The 17,112-nt window shown below is 37.1% G+C and overlaps 1 protein-coding gene across 2 annotated transcripts in view; it reads right to left on the bottom strand.

The window, feature by feature from the left end:
• LOC5569750 (moesin/ezrin/radixin homolog 1) overlaps positions 1-12,785 on the bottom strand; it is a 219,737-nt gene extending 206,952 nt beyond the window's left edge. The window contains exon 1 of one of the 2 annotated variants that reach the window (XM_021837899.1): positions 12,047-12,785. The gene's annotated coding sequence lies outside the window, so the exon portion shown is untranslated. The remainder of the gene's footprint in view (positions 1-12,046) is intronic. The other variant, XM_021837947.1, reaches the window with a different exon arrangement.
• Between the last annotated feature and the right edge of the window lie 4,327 nt (positions 12,786-17,112).

Consider the following 17,112-nt stretch of genomic DNA (forward strand, 5'->3'; position numbering starts at 1 on the left):
TGAGAAAATTTGCTTAAATTTTCATATAAAAACTTTGTTTCTACGATGCTTCGTTCTTGAGTTATGATTTTTCAAAGTAAGTAGTGTCAGGGGAAAACAAAAAAATTCCACCTGAGTTTTCCGGAAAAATAGGCGATCCTGAATTTTTCTCAATTTTTTTTATTCATTTATCCATGAGCCCTGCCTGTGGAAAAAGTTTCATGAAAATCTGAGACCCTTCGGCCCAAACCCGTACGGTAATAAAAAAAATCCCCATATGGTACTAATGAAATTGTTGTAATGCTCCAAACTGAATCCATTCATACATGTTGTAGTAGCAGAAACATTTCAAAAACTTCAGAAAATTATACAGATTAGAGAGAATATTGTTACCAAAATATCTCAAATATTCGACCCAATAGCTGTTGTAGTGTTCTATAATCTATTGTCTTTCAAAATTACATGATAGTTCAGACATTTCAATAAACTGTTGTAGTGTTCTAAAAATATGTCATAATGCAAACATGAACCAAACAGAGACCATTATGAATAAAACGAAACCTAACAGACATCACGACAAGAGCTTGACTGCTCATTTGACCAGACATTTCTCGAAGAATATTTCCAAGACTTTTTTCTAATTCATCGTGACATTACTACGAGTAGTACTGCTCGTTTTCCTGTAAATTTTATTTCACATATTACTCCAAAGATCTATTCATTAGTTTATTTTGTGATTTTGACGAACTTTTTATGTAATTTTTTCAAGAATCGTTTAGATGCCTTCAAGAATTCAATCTGTTTTTTTTTTCTAATAAACATTACTCTTTTTCAATAAAACTACACTCCTACATCTACCATGGATGCTTTCATATAGTTGTTTTAATACGAGCAATGGTTTTAGCTCAAAGATCATAATATTGGTTGGTTCTATATCATGACGAAAAAATAACTTCGAAGATTCCATCAGAAATCCCAACATTTTCCAAGGAAGTCTCAAGTTCTCCAGAAATTTATCTATTAATTCTTTCATTGATTTCCCGAATACACGTTGACTTCCCAATAAAAAAAATCCGAAGGAAATCTACAAAGAATATTTCCAGTCATTTATCTAGGGATGTCTCCAGGGAAATGTCAAGAAAATTTTCAGATTATTTAGCAGAAAATTTCGATAAATCTGCGAGGAATTTCTCAAGAAAATCCTAAAGTAATCTCTGATGACAATTGTGTGAGTTCTTAGTATGCCTTGATGAATTCCTAAGCGGATCTCCGAAAGAACTCCTGGATTCTTGATGAAATTCTTCCTAAGATTTTCTCGATAAATTGCTCTGAATAATGGCTATTAGAAGAATCCCTTAAGAAATTTATCAATAAACATTCGGCACAACAACTGTAATAATTGAAATCATGAATGAATTTTTGAAGAATCCATAGAGATTTGGAAATTGTATTTGAAAAAATATATGTGAAGTGTTTGAACTGCAGCAATAATATTTTGATGAAATACCGGAGATATTAATAGAGGAACTGGATGAAGAATCTCAGGTGGAATTTATCGTGGAATCCTTGGAAAAGTTAGTAATTGATTTCATCGAATAATGCTATAAGAAATTTTTGAGCAATTACGGAGAGTTATTGTGCATGAATTTACAAAAGAATGCTTTTAAAAATGTCTGTATCAAATGAAAAAAAAAAGATGTACGAATAATTATAGAATTTCTTGGAAAATGTCGATTTTTTTTTTTAAGAGCTTTAGAATAAACTTTTGTTGAAGAATCGGTGAAAGAATCAGGTGAAACATCTGGAGAAAATCCTTAGATTACTAGCTTTGTAAAAATTATTGGAAGAAATACCGCTGAAGTGCTCTAGGATTTTCTGGACCAAATTCTGAAGAAATTCCTCTAAGGACTCATTGAAAAATTAATGGTGGAGTTCCTGAAAGTACTACAGAAGGAATCGCCGGAAAAATAGTCGCGTAATAGTCTCTGAAAGTTCCGCAGGAGCCTCTAGAATGTTGCACCAGATTAACCCTTTCTTTCCCACGATTTAGATTATGGAAAATGCGTTTTTATAAAAAAGTTCTTGAACAAACAATGTTTCCAATATCTTAAGTTCGTCGAAAATTAATGGAGCTCTGGAGCTGCCATGGGAAAGAGAGGGTAAAGGCAAATAAGTGACTTCAGAGGCCATTTTGAGAGACCTTAACCAAAAAAGAGACCTTTGCCTTAAAATAGTGACCAAGACTCTTGAAAGGAAACTGCTCACCTGAAAATGTACTATTTCTCGTACCTGCTGTAATTTTTACTATATTCCTATAAAACTTATTATTTCGTGTGGTCATGAAAGGCACCCAACTGGAACCGGGAACTATACTTGGCTTTACAACCTTGACAATCTTAAGTCCAGCTTATTCGGAATAAATTGAAATTACCTCATATTAAAAAAGTGAATATCTCAAGTAGCGTTTTAGTAGCGGCACAGTTTTCATTAAAAAAAATGTGTTAAAAAAGAACATATTTTAAAATGTTTTACTATATCGGAATAATTTCCCTGAGTGTAGCCAAAATTCCCTGAGAATTCCAGGTTGAATAAAACTCCCTGATAATTCCAGTGTTTGCAGGTTTTTCTGTCTAATGATTACAGCCGTAAATGTTGCAGTGTTTCTTCTGTCGAAATATTACAATTATTCATAATGCCTAACATTTCATTGTACAATAGGAAATTAGAATTGAATCATTAAACTGATTCTTTTTTTTATTAGTATCATTCCAAACATTACATTCATTATTTCTTATATCTAGGTGTTCTGTGTTATTAGACAACACTATCATCCTAATTTGGTAAAACAAATCTAAGATTATATTAACATTTTGTTAACAACATATTACATTTCATTTGCCGTAGCAGTTCAGATTTTCAGGTGAGTTGATTTCACCTGCTTATAAGAGAAAAAAAAACGTTTTGAATATACTTAACCTAACTTAACCTAAACATATAACGCAATAATCGTGGCAATGGAAGATTGTAACGATTTTTGCCTGAATTAATAATTATTTTATTTGACATTTGTTCCAATGTTTCAACATTGGATATTTTATGTAATTCATTGGTACTATACCAGGGAGGAAGCTTCAGAATCATTTTCAAAATTTTATTTTGAATTCTCTGCAGAGCTTTCTTCCTGGTATTACAACAGCTAGTCCATATTGGTACAGCATACAACATGGCTGGCCTGAAAATTTGTTTGACTGATGCTTTGTTATTTCCTCACAAGAGCCCTTGTTACGCTGTTCCAAAAGACTTGTCTCAGAAGCTTGAAAAAGCTTTTTCCAGAAGCTTGGTAAAGCTTTCCTCAGAAGCTCGCAAAGTTTATTCCAAGAGCAAGGAATGGTTTTCCCAGGTGCTGTGAATGCGTCTCCCTGAATCTGGAAACTCCTTTCCTAGAAGTTGGGAAAGCTTATCCCAGATATAGAGAATTCAGTCAGAAGCTGACTTTTCTCAGATGATGAGAGACTTTCTTGAAGTGAGAGATGAACTAGTTTAGAGCACATGCCGATATGCTGGTATCGAGACAGTCGCTTACGAATCTATGGCTATAGTGACGACTTTCTTCGAAAAGGAAGTAAAGCCGTTGGTCCCGAGATTAACTGAATTGAAGAAGCTTCTCTGAGATGATTGGAACAGCTTCCTAGAGAAGCTTTTATACGTTTTTCCTATAAGCTTGGAAGTTTCTTCCTTGAAGCTTGGAAAATATTTCGAGTGTAAGGCTCGTTGTGTTTAAGCGAATAAATAGACAAAGATTAAAACTATCACCACTGTGAGATAGCGGAGGATCTTCTCCTCATCGGAAAAATTTAGTGAACATGTGTTTCTGGCCTAAACTGAAGCTGTTTAGTACTAACATTAGGACAGGGTTTTAGGACCCCATTATAACCCAATGGTATCTCCCAGAAGTTCAATCTATTCCATTTCAGAATATATAAACTTCATCCAGTAGTTTGGAAAGTTTGCGCTGAAAGCTTCAAAAGCCTCTCCAACAAGCTAGGAAAATATTTTCAAGAGGTTCGTACAATGCTACTTCTAAATGATCAGCGAATATTGTTGCAGAAGAATAAGAAAAAAGCATTTCTGGAATGCCTTGAAAATATTTCAACAATGTGTGTTACAACTTCTCTACAGTCAAGGATTATCTTGAAAGCTACGGAAAAATTTTCCCAGATGCTTGATAAATTTCACTCATAACAATGAAAAGTTTTTAGGATTATAAAAGAGGTTTCCCAACGACTAGGAAGGCTTCTCTACAAATATTTAGCAGGATTATCCCAAATGTATAGACCGAATGCTTCTTCGGGTGGTTGTAAAAGAATGTACCTGATGACAATAAAGAGGAAATTCCATTTCTAAGATATAATTAGGTTCTCTCAGAAGAGCTTGATAAGTTTTTCTCAGTTTTGGCAGTTCTACCGGTAGCTTGAAAATGCTTTTCCCACTAATTAAAAAAAAACTTTTCTCCGTCGAGACTTTGTGACGCTTCTGCCAAGTGTTTGAAAAAAATCATGTCAAGCTTATGTGTTGGTTAAGATTCTTTCAGGAGTTTGTAAAAACTTCGACAAGAAACTTGGAATGGCGGTTTCAAATAACAAAACACAAAAAAAAATAAAATGTCTTTTGAGACTAAAAAATCTCAAAGTTAATAACTGTGGAAGTACTAATATAATATTAAGCTGCCTTAGTATGGACAGCGTTACGTCTGTACATAGACAAAACAGAGTATAATTGTTATGTGGCAATTTTTCGATCTACATACTATCTATTGCATAATGAGTAAAGTGCTTGATCTTGGTTCTTAAATCTTTTCGCAGTACTTAAAAAACGTCTCGCATGAGTTAACTAAAACTCTAAGAATCTCTTGAAATTGAGATTTTCAATAGAACTGAGGACCGAATTCAAGACTTAGTCTGAAATTTGCCTTATCGAGAAGCGACGAACGGCTGCAATCACTCCATCGTCGACGTCGGCTCCAGCATATCTCACGCACACCGAGGAAAATCTTACAAACAAACAAAAGAAACCCACGGCAGCAGACTGTGGAAAGAGAGGGACAGAAAAACATGAAGAGGACTGAAATACCACAAACATAATCATACAACCATGTTCCAGCCAGTCAGCGATATGTCGGCTCGATGAAGGCAACAAGCAACAGTGCGGTGTCTGCGATGGTAATGATGATGATGATGGTTTGAAGAATACGACAGGATACTGCTATCTTTTTCTGGCGCTTGTCAAATTTTTCCGCTCTGGTGTTGCCGAAACTTTGGAAATAAAAACATAAATCGACTGTAAGTCAGAAGGAATCTTCGATCTACATTCTGAAAGAAAGTAATTGAAACTCCTTCGGAATTCAACTCAGATTTTTAATGCTCAACGCTCCGTCATCGTAATCATCGTCATCATCGAAACTTCAAAAGCAGTTTTTCTGTCCCAATCTAAAAATTATTCGATGAAAATGTGTTCACTGTGTTTCGGTTGGAGAATAGAATACAGTGAACACATTTTCGTGTAAATTTTCTTGAATTTGAACTGCCCCCTTAAAGAATTTCAATCAAAAATTTAGTTTTGGCTATTGATGATGATGATATGAGCTGCCATCTATTGTAGCAATGATTTATTCTAACAAAACAATTTGTTCAAGACTGTATAACTGTTTATGTTCAATCATACTCATTTATGATTGACCGAAAACCGAATTTCGACTACGGACATGATAAAATCAAGGGGTCCCGATAGCCGTAGCGGTAAACGCGCAGCTATTCAGCAAAACCAAGCTGAGGGTCGTGGATACGAATCCCACCGGTCGAGGATCTTTTCGCGTTGGAAATTTTCTCGACTTTCCAGGGCATAGAGTATCTTCGTACCTGCTACACGATATACACATGCAAAAATGGTCATTGGCATAGTATGCTCTCAGTTAATAACTGTGGAAGTGCTCATAAGAACACTAAGCTGAGAAGCAGGCTCTGTCCCAGTGGGGACGTAACGCCAGAAAGAGGAAGAAGAAGACATGATAAAATCAAGCGCATTTCTGGTCTGCTGAAAATTGCCGGTGCGAGCGCTTAAGTTAACCCCCTAAAATGGTAGTTTTTACCGCACAATTTTGTTGCGTGCACTTACGCGAAACCCGCAGGAGAAAAAGATCTCCTTCCAGAAGTAAGTTTACTCAAACAGTCGTACTATTAAGCCCTTGCTTGTCAGAAGGTCCCAATATATGTTCTCAACGAACAATTCGGATTCAAGAATGGCCATTAAACGAACCATCAACTCGCCAGAATCACAAGGCTTGTTAAACAAGGATTTGATAATAAAAAATCAACCGATACGATATTGATAGATGTAGAAAAGGCTTATGACTCCGTTTGGCAGGAAGCGAGAATTTTCAAACTCCAAAAAGCGTACTGCTCGTTATACCTAGTGAAGCTGATAAAGTCATTCATTTTGGGGAAGTCATTTCCTGTATCCGTCAACGGTTGGGCATCAGGTGTCCATCGTATGCCATGTGGAGTACCTCAAGGATCTGTCCTGAGTCCTACACTCTACAACATATTCGATGTGCTGACGACACTGCGATTCTAGCGAGTGATGATGACCCCAAAATTGTGACCTTTAAACTCCAACATGCCTAGAATAAATTACAGAAATTTCAACATAAATGGCGAATGAAAACCAATGCTACGAAATCTCAACAAATATTTTTTTTACCAGAAAGCTATCTCCAATAACAGAAAAAAACCGTCAATGAATCGAACATCCCCTGGAAGGCGCAAGGAGAATCATTAGGACTAACCCTAGATCAAAAACTAATCGAAATCGTTCATCGACTCACTGATAAATCGTAGATCACCACTTCAGATAGCCAACAAACTCGTCCACAAATGTGTGTTTAGACCTGTTAGCACAAATGGTTGCCCAGTTTGTGGAAATTGTGAGCTATCCTACCTACCACGGCTTCAAGTTAAACAGGACAAGCTTCTGAAAATGATGTTTGATTTAAGCCCCTGATATTGCATGAAATAGCTGAAATTGAAACAATGTTTAGATTTGTAGAGAAAGCTTCAAAAAGATCTAGAATACCTTGGGAAATGTCTCATAATCCACTAATGGTTTCCATTTTTCCATGATTTTTCCCTATAAGTTGAATTTTTGGAATAATAATCGACCTCCAGAAATAGTTATTGACATTACTTGCAGCTATAAATGACCCAAATTTCTGGAAAAAATTCGAATTTGTTACAACATTGGGTGAAATCGAATGAATAAATAAATACATATTATATGTATTAATAGATTTACTCTTTGAATTAAAAAAAAAGAACGATATTGCATAAGATCTCTAATGATAAAGACATGTAATTCTTCATGTGAATATCGGACGTTTTGTGTTTGATAAGAAACACTTCTTATGAAAGCTTATCGTTCGGAGATTTGATTAAAAAACGTAATTTCTGTAGCAGCTCGTTAAGTACAGCTCAAACTAAAAAAAAGCATATATTTGCATTCATCATTTAATAGTTATTTCGATAATAGACTTACAATTTTAGTAGTTTCTTGCCTGCTTTTGCCACTGGTATTTTGATACATAATATAATCAAATACAATCAAATTTCATTGACTTTTAATAAGCATTCTTACCGATTCTCCTCAAAGTTAATTGTTTCACAAAACTAGAATAAGCAGTTGGAAAAACTATATAGATTTAACTTTAACAATTCAATTGGCTTTTTATTCTCATGTATCTTCTTGTAGCATTCTATTTCTGACATTATATGTCATCTAGTCGCGAATGTTTTCCACAGGGGTGTTGATGTGTTTGCACAGTGGTGCTAACACTTATGAAATAGAGAAAACCAAGGAAGGTACACGGAGAAATATTTTTACCTAATTTTTGAGTTTACTTTACCCAAAATGGCGGGGCATCATGTTGCTATGTATTGTTCTCAAAGTTCTATGCAAAGTGATCCTAAACCGGATCCAGGAGAAGATCGATGCGACTCTCCGTCGACAGCAAGCGGGATTCCGTGCCGGACGATCATGTGTGGACCATATTGTCACGCTCCGTATCATCTTGGAGCAAGTCAATGAATTCCAAGAGTCCCTGTATATGGTATTCATTGACTACGAAAAAGCTTTCGACCGACTCAATCACGAAAATATGTGGGGTGCCCTGAGACGCAAGGGTGTTCCTGAGAAAATCATCGGCCTCATCGAAGCGCAGTACGAGGCCTTTACGTGCAGAGTATTGCACAACGGGGTCTTGTCTGAACCCATCCGGGTTATAGCTGGAGTGAGGCAAGGATGTATACTATCACCACTACTGTTCCTCATCTTAATTGACGAGATCCTGATAGGCGCCATTGACCGTGAACAAAACCGTGGGCTGCTGTGGCAGCCTATTACTATGGAGCACTTAAATGATCTCGATTTGGCTGATGATATTGCTATACTATCTCAACGGCGCTCTGATATGCAGAGTAAGCTAGACGATCTTGCCGAACGCTCCTCAGCGGCAGGTCTCAACATCAATGTCAACAAGACCAAATCGTTGGATGTAAACACGGCCGGCCCTTCCAGCTTCACAGTAGCCGGGCAAACAGTGGAGAACGTCGAAAACTTCCAATATCTTGGTAGCCAACTGGCATCTGACGGCGGTACCAAGACCGACATAGGTGCACGGATCAAGAAGGCGAGGGCTGCTTTTGCGAGCTTAAGAAATATTTGGAAGAACAGTCAGATTAGTCAACGCACCAAAATTCGAATATTCAATTCCAATGTCAAATCTGTGCTGTTATACGCCAGTGAAACGTGGTGTGTATCAGCGGAGAACACTCAACGGCTGCAGGTGTTCATCAACAGATGCCTGCGGTATATAATTCGGGCATGGTGGCCACACAACTGGATTTCCAATGCTGACCTCCATCGTCGGTGCCACCAGCAACCGATACAAACGAAGTAGGGGTGGGTCGGCCACACTCTACGTCGGGGCGGAAACGAAATCTGCAAACAAGCGCTGGAATGGAATCCAGCAGGACATCGCAGCAGAGGCATACCCAGAGGATCATGGCGGCGCAGCCTTAACAAAGAAATACAAGAAGTCGACGGCAATTTGACCTGGCCGCAGGTCAAGGCGATAGCTGGTAATCGCCCAGGATGGCAATCTTTCACGTCGGCCCTATGTACCAGAATGGGTGCCCAGGACCCATAAGTAAGTAAGTAAGTTACCCAAAATTAAGTATATCGATTATAGTTTCAACCCAGCTTTTCTGAAACAACCCAAAATTGAGTTGAATTCCGTCTCCGTGTACTCGTGGCTCTTTATTGCTACCCGACCGTGTAACCGGTTCTAAAATGTAAACAATCATGCAAAATGACGACCTAGGACGTCTGTAGGCCCCTCCAGTTAGGCCCTTTTATTAAACTTAGTTCCAGTTAGGCCCTTTTGGAATTTGTTAATTTTATTGATTATTGAAGTGATTTTCAAAGTTTTAGATCAAAATCAATCGATTAGGTATGTGAGAAAATCAACTTTGAATATTAAAAATTCTTTATTGAAGATTCAGTACTATATTGATTCCTATTTCAAGCCCATTCTCTTTCTTACTAGTTTTATCATAATCTTAATGCGAAGTTAGTTGAAAAACTGATTTTTTATTCTGAAAAAAAATCAATTACATTAAAAATGTTGAATAATTTTTATTTGTTAATTTTTATTTGTTGCCTCTAGTTGTGGATCGAGTTCCAAAAGTCGCGATTTTCACAAAAACAAATTCGTTTGTTTTTGTAACAGCCCTGCAAGAATTCTTCTTATACTTCTTCTTGGCATTACGTCCTCACTGGGACAGAGCCTGCTTCTAAGCTTTGTGTTCAATGAGTACTTCCTCAGTTATAAACTGAGAGCTTTTTTTTGACAAGTTGCCATTTTCGCATTCGTATATCGTGTGACAAGTACGAAGATACTCTATATTCACGAAAGTAAAGGAAATTTCCATTACGAAAAAACCTGGACCGACCGGGAATGGAACTCAGATACCTTCAGAATGGCTTTGCTTTGTAGCCGTGGGCTAAAACTGCTCTGCTAAGGAAGGCCCTCAAGTATAAAACAAGTAAAAAAGTGAATGGGTTTGAAATAGATATAATCAATAAGGTACTGAACCTTCAACCGAGAATATCCAACATTTAGCTATTACATTGTTTTTCTCTCGCTTTATTTTATTTAAAAACTATGAAAATCACTTCAATAAGCAATAAAATCAATAAATTCCAAAAGGGCCTAACTGGAACTATGTTTAATAAAAGGGCCTAACTGGAGGGGCCTAACTGAAACCATGTTCAATCGAAGGGCCTAACTGAAAGGGCCTAATTGATTTGAAGATTCATTAAAGGGCCTAACTGCTGATGATATTTGAATGCAACCATTTTCACGAGTCGTTATGCTATTTGAGATTACTAACGTTCTGGGCCACGTAATAAACCATAATGAGTGTCTAACACAAGTTTAAAACTAGTAAAAATAAGTAAATGGGTTTGAAATATCAATAATCAATATGTTGCTGATTTTGTATAGAATAGTTTCCAATATGTAGCTTGTATGATATTGTGTTGTTTTCTCACATAATCATTAAATGTTGTCGAACAATTATGCAAATCACTTCAATAATCAATAAAATTAGCAAATTCAAAAAGGGCCTAACTGGTTTGAAAATTCGTAAAAGGGCCTATCTGCGGATGATGTTTGAATTGAACTATTTTTACAAGTTGTTGTGCTATTTCAAATTTAAATCGTTGTGAGCCACGTAATAGACCATTATAAGTGTCGAACACAAGGGGTTATCCGAAAATGACGTCCATCAATTGGGGCCTCCTCCAATGGGGGGATGTACGAAAATGTGACAGTGCATGGATTGGGTATTAGAAAAAGCGTGACAGAGGGGGTAGAAGGGTTCTAGAAATCCCGAAAAACGATGGACGTCATTTTTGGATCTTCCCCAAGTATGAAACTAGTAAAAAGCGAATGGGTTTGAAATAGGAATAATCAATATGGTACTGAATCTTCAACCGGAAATTTCCAATATATAGCTATTATATAGTGTTTTTTTCACATAATCGCTAAATTTTGTTCAAGATTTATGCAAACCAATTCAAAAATCAATAAAATTAGCAAATTATAAAAGGGCCTAACTGAAACCATGTTCAATCGAAGGGCCTAACTGGTTTGAAGATTCATAAAAGGGCCTATCTGCCGATGATGTTTGAATTCAACAATTTTCACCAGTTGTTGTGTTATTTGAGTTTAGAAACATAATGGGCCACGCAACAGACTTTAATGGGTTTCGAACACAGGTATGAAACTAGTAAAAATGCGAATGGGTTTAAAATAGGAATTATAAATATGGTACGGAATCTTCAATTGAGAATTTCTCAATGTTTACGTTTTGCAGATAGGCCCTTTTCAAATGTTACGCTAGATATGAATTGAGCAAAATTTTCTGAACAAATCACCAGTAGCGCTCTGCAGCAGTGTATAATTGCAGACAAACAATGTCCTAGCTAAAATTTTGCCGAAAACCGTTTTTAATTTTTCCGTGTTAAGTCTTAAAACTGATTCTGGACTTGGTGGTCGGCTTTTCAATTTTACTCCCATTTAACAGCCACCCTCCTCCCTTGGAGAAAACCAGTCAAGAAAATAGGTCACAAGCGTTCTTTTATGAAATTCGTATGTAATGTTTGGCACAGTGTACTGTAATTTTCCCCTTCAACACATGATTGCAAAACTATCTGGCAGCACTGGTGCCTAGTCATCTCCCGCCTCACCACCACCTGTACGCAATTCAATGACGGTTACGACGTTCCATTCGCATCATTAAACCATCCAGCGGAATCCGAAATCACGGAATATCTGCACAATACAAAAATTCCTACGATATCCACGTCCCGCCTTTTGGAAACTCGCAAATGGACCGAAGAGTCATCGCTATGTATTTCAAAAATTGGTAGAAAGATTTATAGCTAGACAAACCTTATAATCCTCCAGTCCACACTCGAATCGCGTTCGATGATGAGGTTGGAATTCCTGTGAGACCAGTTTTAGGGCCGGATCTCTGGTCAGATCAGGTTGTGTCGAGTAGTAAATCCCCTTCCGAGATGATTGCTTCGACTGCTCCGCTTGCTGTTCCACTCACTCTCACTGTAGGCCTGCGGCACGCACTTTTCACTCACTGTCGTGCTATCTTGCTTCCACTCACACAAACCCACCGACGACGAGAAATCGCTTCACTATCTTGCAGAAATTATTCACGTTGCACTTTTCTCTTTTCTTTTTTGCTTTTTCTTTGGAACACTGAATTTCCTCCTTTTCCTGGGAGCAAGATGATCCTTTCCTGCCAAAAATCCGAAATAACTCCTGCTGAGCCCCGAAGGCAACGCGTGAGATGGCAATTATCCGTCTGAAGCTCCGAAATTAACCCCAAAAACCGAACAAAACTCCGTCGGAGGTTTCCGTCCTCAGCAAGTCTAGAACAGGAGTGAGAGAACTAACGGAAACCGGATCCGCGGCACTCGCGACGATTTTGGTGAATTCAAAAGGAAAACCGGGACCAGAATCGAATCGAAATCAGGCAAAAATCACGCACTCGACTTGTGTGTCTTCAACACAATATAAACGGCGATTGCGAACGCGAACCGAATCCAATGAATAACCAACCAAACGGACAAACGGGAGGAGAAAGAATATCCGCATTCAATCAAGTGACACCTCACGGAGTAGTGGCTCTCGGACGCAGACAACACCCATACCAATATGAGATTCGATGACGGGTGATGATGATGATTGACGACGGTCTTTTTCCAGCAGATGGAAATCAATGCGGGAAAAACAAGCTCTCCTGGAATGTGACGAAGAGAGATAGCAACAGTTGAGTCCCGGTGTGAGGGAAATGGAGGTCCGAGTGGAAAATGACAGCCGAGGGATCTTTTGCGCCGGGCTTTGGTGGGTGGCACTATGGAACATAGTGTGATAAGAGGACAAAAAATCGAAAATAATTCATTCACAACATGGAAACGCACGTCAATTTATTTGGCAATTTAACAGAAGCACGCACCTTGCGCATGCAATGCTTAAACCAACAGTGTGCGTGACATGTTGGTTTAATGTGTTATAAATTCCCGAAGAATTTCACAAACAAATCCTATAGTAATCTCCTGTAATCTCTGACGAAACTACAGTAGAAAATCCCGAAGAACACATGCAAGGATTTTTGAAGATACTCCCTAATTCTTGACGAAGTATTGGTGGATCTTCTAGATAATTTGCCTAGATAATTGTTCAGGGTGTCTATTGATTTACAGTAATGAAATTCCGTGATATTTCCAGGATTTAGAAAATAACGCCAGGTTTCAGAAATTCATAAAAATACATAAATGATTTCCGAAAAGTATTTGTCCTTCAATAAAAAAAACTATCTGTTTTGTTATAAACGTGTAAACAACATTTGAAAGTATTGGAATTAAAAAATATTGGTGATGATTATTTAATTTCCACGAAAAACAAGATTGTTTATCGAATGATTTGAAAGTGCCTTTAATCATCAAAGTCAGATATGAAGAAAAGAGTCGATTCGATCTTAAGGCCTTTTGGTGCGTCATCACAAAATAGCTTCTTCTAAGATCATTAAAATATTGTTATGATATTGTAACCACTAAGCCGTATAAAACGGCACCAAGTTGGTTCTATAGTCGATTTAAAGGCTGGGCTAACAGGGCTTATTGGAACTATATTGCAGTTAAGGGCTGCTATAGAGCCACTTTTGGCGAATTATTTGGCTGATAAACGGCCTACGCGTTCCTAGGCTCTGAAGTGAGATATGTCAAAATTTTATAGCACATGGATCAAAGAAAAAGGAAAAAAAAAAGTTTGTTTATTTTCTATCCTTTTCTACCTTTTTATGTTCCTAATCAAAGTTGATTTTTTTTTCTTACGTGATCCAGGCTAGAACTTATGTTTCAAAGGCTCCCATTACATGATTTTCCCTAGATTTTCCAACTGCTCCATGTTTGCATTGATGGTTAAGTTCGCCCAGAATAGTATTTAAAGTATAAGAGATTACCCCGGTATCCGGCGGAGGAAATTAAGGATGCTAAAAAACTCATGGAAGAGGCCACGGACTACATTACAATAAATAATGGTGGAAGTGAAATCCCTTAGTAACTAATCGAAAAAGGATTTCAATGAGATGATCTCGCGACATAAAACAAAAAATGCTTTCATAATTTTTTTTTTTTTTTAATTTCTTTAGTAGTATCATTCCAAACATTACATTCATTTCTTATATCTAGGTGTTCTGTGTTATTAGACAACACTATCATCCTAATTTGGTAAAACAAATTTAAGATTTAATTAACATTTTTTTAACAACATATTACATTTCATTTGCCGTAGCAGTTCAGTTTTTTTACAGGTGAGTTGATTTCACCTGATTATAAGAGAAAAAAAACGTTAGCTTTCATAATTAATTTTGTATTTCTCTCCCTGTTCCATTGCAACCATTGCAAGTTCTGAATCCTCAGTGTTTCTACTACTCATTAATTTCTGGACTTCTTCCGCCGCGACATTGTTTACTTTTTGCAATCATTCTGCTGTTCAGAATATATTTTAGCCAAATTTGATCGTCGAATCTAAATTTGTTTTGATTGACATCTGTTTCGACTTTGTTGTCATGTACGTCATGTCACCAAGCCGTTTATAAGCATTCATAGCCCTTGCGTACTGCTGCTAATAGGCACGGGGCTTACAAGCCCTGTAACAGCGTTATATACCCATATACTGCCAATATCAGGGCTTGTGGATCACAATGCCTAAAAGCATTTGAAAATGCTATATGCTGCCAGTTGGCACTGAAATGCCGTTGAACAGCTCATTTACCGCTTATAACAGTGCTTACTGGTTACCTGGGACGTTATTTGTTTGCGATTGTTTCAAATTATAGAATTCATCTCTACGAAACATTAAATTATCATTCCAAGAGTTTAGCAGTTTGGACCACCCAAAATAATGACAAGCTCCACAGTGGGATGCATCGGGACGCGTCTACCGTGTGTGCACAATCATCGCGATCGTTGAGCGCAGTGATGTCAGAGTTGCTATCGGTAAAATCAAAGCATTTAATGTGAATTGGTCACAAAAATCATTAAAATTTAATGAAATCAGTGATCTTGTGATGAAAATTTTTAACAATATGGGAAGTTTTTATAATATGCAGCAAATGTTCCGAAAGTAAGCATATAACAATTGGTAGAAAAATCTGTCACCTACCGCCTGACAACACCGTCATCTATTGCAAACATAAACCGTGCCGGTGCATAACAAAAATATGCCTTGAATCCAACATAAAAAAGATAAATCCCGTTGCTTTTCATTAAATCATGATGTTTTCTTTTGATATGTACGATTGAAGAGTAGATTTTGATTTCCAATACTCGTCAATCTACTAAATTTTCCACGTGTTCACAAAAATATATCATGATTAAAAATTTTATGATTAAACAATAAATGATACAAAATGCTTTTTGATTTGAATTTTTTTTTTTTTTGAATATGATAAATCCAATAATATTCAAGTATATGACATAAACACAAATTTTGTGCAACATAAAACTGTAACTGTGAAATCACCCATCACGTAGACATGTCGGTTGCAACGGCTTCAGAAAGGAATACACGTCACACGTAGGAAATCTCAAACCCCCTCATAATTCTTCACATAATGGACTAACGCGAAATTATCTTAAGGGTTTGTTCACAAATTTCATAACGCTGAAATTGGCCATTTTTGACACCCACCCACCCCCTCGTAACCCTTTTTGTATGACTATTTTACAAATTATGTATGAGCTGTAACATCTGAAGTACACCCACCCACCCCCTTCAGCGTTATGACATTTTTGAATGGGCAAATGCCCTACATACGTGCCTATTCTGTGCGGCGCGTGAGGTGACACGAGTCGAATTAGGTGACAATTGTCGATTTGATTACCATTAGTCGCCTCACGTCACTCGCGGCGAAAGTGAGTCGTCTCGACTCACACGCCGCGCAGAATATGCACAATAATCTCAAAAAATACCTGAAATTTTTCAAACAATTTTGAGAGAAATTATCTTCTTCTATATAAATAAAAATGGAATGCTGTTTGTATGTCACGAAATGGCTCACGAACGAGGCAACGGATTTGTATGATTGTTTCTCCATTTTGTTCGTCAAGGGTTCCGACGTGTTTGTGTGTATAAAAGTTCCAGGATGTTTACCGAAAAAGAAGGAAAAACGAGACTGAACGGAACTGTCATTTTGTATGGGACGATTCATAGCCGTTTTCAACAGCCTACTTGATGGCAAGACGAAGTTTGCCGGGACCACTAGTAGAATATAAAAAAAATTTAGTGAATTCTACAAAATTCTCTGGTAGAATTTCTTGAAGATACTAAGAAGATTTAAGAGAATCTATGACGATTCCAGAAAAAAAATCTCTGGTTTTTGAAATCTCTAAAGAAAGTTGAAGATTTATCCAAAATTTGAGGAGGAGTATCAGGAAGAATTTTCAAACGATAAATTAAAAAAATATCAGGAAATAGTTCTGGAGGAATCTCGAAAATCCCTGGAGCAATTCTCTAAATGCATTCTTGTACAATTTTTTAAAGGAATACCTGAAGAAAGTCCATAAGAAATCCCTGTCTGCTTTCTACTAGATATTTTGGATTGGAGAACTTTTGCACTTGTTTTCGATGGGTTCTCAGGAATATCGTGACTGGGTCCATAACCCGAAGAGAACTAGTACTCTTAGCACTGGACATACTGGTGCTTTTAGAAACTTATTTTCAGCTCGATTGCAAGGCAACATTTATACTGTTATGGTTGAATGAAATTGAAATGTTACTATAGGATTGCGATGTAATTTCAATAGCAAATTGATTATTGTTGTTATTATAATTCAAATAAATTGATGGCAAGTTCAGTTATCAATCAGTCTTATTCTTGTTTACGTTAGAATGCTGTTTCGATCGAAAACATAGAGATTCGGAGAAAATATAGTGGG

Source organism: Aedes aegypti, chromosome 1, assembly GCF_002204515.2.
Source record: "Aedes aegypti strain LVP_AGWG chromosome 1, AaegL5.0 Primary Assembly, whole genome shotgun sequence".
Taxonomy (NCBI): Eukaryota; Metazoa; Arthropoda; class Insecta; order Diptera; family Culicidae; genus Aedes; species Aedes aegypti.